General features: G+C 34.8%; 1 long non-coding RNA gene across 1 annotated transcript; it reads right to left on the bottom strand.

Moving 5' to 3' along the window:
- Positions 1 to 1,601: 1,601 nt before the first annotated feature.
- Positions 1,602 to 4,898, bottom strand: LOC141724653 (uncharacterized). Its single transcript, XR_012576838.1, has 3 exons — positions 4,771 to 4,898; positions 4,628 to 4,689; positions 1,602 to 1,687 (listed from the first exon to the last, which is right to left on the bottom strand). It is a non-coding gene; the product is annotated as an uncharacterized LOC141724653 (long non-coding RNA).
- Between the last annotated feature and the right edge of the window lie 609 nt (positions 4,899 to 5,507).

Genomic DNA, 5,507 nt, shown 5'->3' on the forward strand with positions numbered 1-5,507 from the left:
AACGGCTGACTCCACAGCGGAAGCAGAATATATAGCTACAAGTGAGGCTGCAAAAGAAGCCGTTTGGATGAGGAAATTTGTTTCTGAGTTGGGAGTTGTTCCTAGCATTGAGGAGCCTATTGTGTTGTATTGTGATAACAACGCAGCAATAGCACAAGCCAAGGAACCTAGGTCTCATAAAAATTCCAAACATGTTTTGCGACGCTTTCATTTGATTAGGGAAATCATTGAAAGAGAAGATGTTAAGATTGAGAGAGTTGACACATATAACAACGTAGCAGACCCACTCACAAAGTCATTGTCTCAGATTCACTTTGATCGTCATAAAGAAAAGATGGGTATTAGATACCAGGGTGATTGGCTTTAGTTCAAGTGGGAGATTGAAAGTGTTTGTCCTAAATCCAATCATGTATGATGAGTTAGGAAGAACTTTCTTGTATTCCTATTTGATTTCATTTTGAATTAATAAAAGACTTGTTATATTTTTATGGGCTTTATCTATTTAAAGTGTATTAAATAAGATGTTCCATAGTTTAGAGTAAAGCTTCTAGAATTATAATGAGATTATAATAGTGAGATCTAGAAGATGATAACTCTGGACTTAAACAGTTCCTGATCATAGGATAACTAATCGGATGTTAGTAGATCCGCAAAGATTGGTACATACTATGCTTGCTCCCTTCAGGAGGATGTCTGTTCTCATAGGCATTTGTGTGGTGACACTATAGCTGGTATGTAGGTGCTTATTAGGGAATAAGTTCACTGAACATGACTTGATAAGTTGAACAACTAATGGAGATTACTCACATGTCAATAGTTATTCACTGAGTGATAGTTGTACAAGTGTCCTTAAACTTGAGATCGTTAAAGGTATCTTATATATAATGAACTGTGCTTTAGTTTAGTCCTTAGTCTCAAGGACATCCATTAGGTTTATTCTGGGCATAGGGATTTGTGTATAGAGATAGTTAACGTCAATAGAGGATCTACCCCTTCCAGTATAGGAAGAGAATATCCTATGTTATTCTTAGTATGCGAGTTCTGGAATCTCTGGCCAGAGTGTATGAAATTAGAAAAGAGTTTCTAATTTGCATGAATATGAACTTTGCATTATGAATAAGAAATCATATGATTAAATTTGATAGGCTTGACACAAGATCCATGCCTTGTATTTAATCGGGATATTATAAGGGTAGAAGGAATTCATTGTACGGTAACTAGTCACTGACAGGTTCTTGATATTATAAGCAGTGAATTCATATTATCCGGATAGTCGCGATATGTAACACCCCCAAATCCGGGGTCGGGGATCCGGGTTGTCATGAGTTCCATTTCCCTTAATAACACCCAATCTTAAAAAAATAATCAACTACTCTGAACTGTGACCCCACAATAAACACACACACCACAAGTTATAGTCTCAGAGATGAATATCCAAAAATAACACGAGTCATTTTATTCCAAAATTATATGCCATTACACCTTAAAAGGGTTTCTGAATAAATTTACATTTCTTTGCCATTATTACAATTGATAAAGATACATAAGTCTGGTACATCAAAAGTTGAAAGCCTAGCCTATTGGTAGTTCCTACCTCAGCTACAGCGACATCAACGCCTATAGGAAACTGCGAAACGTTTCCTATCCGCTCGCGAATTGGGAGCTTGGTCATGTTCATCTTGTCTATCTGATGTTGTGTGATGAAAGAAGAAAGCAAGGGTGAGCAACAAGCCCACCGAAATAATATGTATAATAATTAACAATATATGAGCATTCTCATAGTACTCATGAAAGTCTTGGTCAAGAAGAAATGAACCAAGCTGATATCTTAACGCGACCAAGTCGCAAAATATTCAGTATATATATACATATATACTTTTCACAATCTTTGAAATCTTCTGACATGTATGATATACACAGAGTTCCAGTTTATAACTGTATAAAAATATCGTTGCAAGGTGATCTCATATATCTAACCTTGTCTCAACATTTTTCTGAAAATCTTTGTCATTCATAAGACAATCATTAACTAGATATAAGTTTAAAAGATGAAGTTACAAGATACTACAATATACTTATATCTTTTCCGAATACTACTTGAACTACCACCGTTCAATATATAAATAGTTCATCCCATAGATTAAGCTACAAGACAAAACTTGTATAGAATCAATCTTTAAAATATCATCAAAATAAAATGAAGTTACGAGATACTTCATTTGATGCAAACATCATTTTGAAAACTTGACCCTGCCAACACTCAACAATCGCCCAACCGTAGCCTTTCTATCGAAGTGCTCTGGGTAGTGTTGCAGAAATATCCAATTGGATGATGAACTCATTACGGGAGTTTGTCGTGCCAGGAAGACCACTTACGATGATCAGTCGTAGTAGTGCAACCCCACCATTTTCTACATGTAGAGGAGAACCTGTCGGATTTACTTGTCAACCGAACACTGGACTCCTAAGGAATGGACCGTCTTAGCGGAACTTCCGGGCCATTTGGGCCAATATAATAAGGCTGGGCCGGCGCCACTCGACCACTTACGCCACTCCTAGTTCAGATGAAATCCATGACTTTGAAACGTAAAGCTCGTTCCCCCTTTCCCCAAGTAGAAACTTGTTGATACGGCTCCACCAAGAAGTCGTATCTAGTTGGAAAGGAGAACTCACCAATATTTCCCAGGCGATGCCTGTTAATGGATTAACTTGTTCCAAGAATTTTACTTCCCGAGTGTTGGAAAAGTAATCAAAAATTCTTTTATCAAAATAGCAACCTTGTTGCGAATATACAATACACCACAGAGCCGGATCCCTCAGGTTTTGAGCGAGTATTTAAATCCCCTTCGAAAGGAGGATCTTAAATATAAAAATGAGTTTTGGGATCCGCTCTAACTTTTAAAATCATTTTAAAGACTCGCAAAACATTTTTAAGAATGTTTGGAGTGATGCTGATTTAATAAAATAAATCAGTCCCAATATTTTAGGAAATATCTGAATATTATTATTTAAATAATATTCTCATAAAGAATAATCTTTATAAAAATAATTGAACTAGAAGTTTTAAAACTTATACTTGCAATGAATATTAAATAACCAAAGATATACTTATACGAAAGTACTATCTTTATTTGAATAATCAAAAGTGAGTTTGATCATCGACACATTATTCCTTAATAAAATAAAGAATAATAATTAGTAATTAATCGGAGTCATAAGTCCTCGAATGAATATTCAAAATAATATTCTTTAATAAAATAAACGGAGTCATAAGCCCTCGAATGAATATTCAAAATAATATTCATTAATAAAATAAACGGGGTCATAAGCCCTCGAATGAATATTCAAAATAATATTCATTAATAAAATAAACGGGGTCATAAGCCCTCGAATGAATATTCAAAATAATATTCAATAATAAAATCAACGGAGTCATAAGCCCTCGAATGAATATTCAAAATAATATTCATTAATAAAATAAAGTTATCGAATAAACCTTATTTGATTCATAGTTTTAAAAACTATTCATATATATATATAAATATATATATATATTATACTCGGGAGCATCGACTCCCGGTTTTAGAAAATGTTCACCTCTGGGTCCCCTATACTAAGGGTATATGTAATTTACCGCTTATCTCTAGCATAGGTATTATCAACTGAATCAACAGATATATGTATCAAGAATACGAAACAGGCATGCATATATACCATATCACATGCTACAATATATCGCAAGAATTTGCTAATTAACCATCATGCATCTATCACAAGATAATGCATATACAAATATATACATCACAACAACAGTATAACGGATAGAAAACTTGCATGAATGCTCCCGGATAGACTTAAGCTTAGAGTGGGTCTGATAACCTATGAACAACAATATAAGTCGGAATTAAACCCCGGTCGCTTAAGAAACTAGACTTTAACCATTTAGAGTCCTAATGTTCGCTTTCGCGCTTAACGATTCACTTAAGTCGCTCGAGTTTTCTCGGCTCCATCATTTTTAATAAATTAACCATTAAGAGTTTTAAGGCGATTCCTTCGCGAGTACCCTACCAATCGTCTAACCCACTTTACACAATTTTTTCATAATCCAATTAGTTATTTAAGGGCCTTAACAAATGTTTCAAAGTAAGGCGAGGGGTAATGGTTCGTTCGCGAAACGTCGTTACTTAAAACGGTCGTTTCTCATCGCTCGTAACTCGGATTTAGGCGAACGACATATCAAAACGAAGCTCGTAACATGAACTATCTAAAAATGGCAAATGTTAGAATCTTACAGTGAGTTCACGGGTCCTAAAGTTCAGAACAGAACAGTTAAGGAAAATCGGGCATTATGACGGTTATGTTTACGCGATTTCTAATTTAATTATCACTCTAAATTCTCATCAATTCACTCACAACCACCAACACAACAATATTCAACCATCATACTACAACTCAGTCCCCAACTCCAAATTTTACCAATTTATCCAACCAATCAAAGACCCAATATTCAAAACCAATACAAATCCACCAAAACTACTTATAATCAAAGATCAAGCCTTAATACTAACAATACTTCAATAAAACTTAATGGAATCATAAAATCAAAGATAGGGTTTGAAGTTTATACCTTCCTTGGGAGGTGTTAAGTTGCTAGGAAACCTTAGGGAGCCTCCTACAAGCTTGATCTTTCTAAAGAAATCAAGAACACAAAGTTAGGTTTTGAAGTTTCTAAAAGTCAGATTGAAAGAACTGTAAATATGAGGGTCTTACCATGATTATTTGGAAGAGACTTGTGAACAAGAGTTGTAGGCCATCTCAATACCTTTCCAACTAGCTATAGAACACATCATTTGAGTGAGTATTGAAGGAGATATGGCAGTTTGAAGTTGCTGCTCTGGTTTTGGCCGAGAGCAAGCTTTCAAGGGGGAGAAAGTGAAATGCTTCTTATTTTGCCCTTTGACTAATTGTGTGGTGAATTACTTGGTTGCTTCTCTTTTATTTTAATTAACCATATTTAGAATTTACCATGGTTAAAAACACTTGGCTAATATTCCACCAATTCAAAATATCTACTAGGTCATGCTTAGGTCATCTTGATTATGTCATCCTTTTACACTTGTTTTCTTCTTATTGGTATGATGACATCATCACCCACTAACCTCTTTGATTAACCCCTAATTACTTGGCTAATGACCACTGATCTGTTATACGGTTCGCTTAACTTTCGTTCTCGTTTATCGTTTGAGGGATCATACCCGGGATCTTATTACTTGGGTTCCCTTAACCTTTCTCAATACATTATATTCCTTTTATGATCCTCTCTTATAATCCTTGAATTTAAATCCTTTTAATCATGTTACCTTATACTCAGTTCTTTCGGTATCTGGTGGATTTTCGGGAAAAATCAAAGTGTTCGGATTTGGATTCTGATGATCTTTACATACACTTATTTATCATATAGAGTACTAATACGATCTCAGAATAACAATAAAAGAACCACTACATAG

The sequence above is a fragment of the Apium graveolens genome, chromosome 1 (genome assembly GCF_009905375.1).
Source record: "Apium graveolens cultivar Ventura chromosome 1, ASM990537v1, whole genome shotgun sequence".
Lineage (NCBI taxonomy): Eukaryota > Viridiplantae > Streptophyta > Magnoliopsida > Apiales > Apiaceae > Apium > Apium graveolens.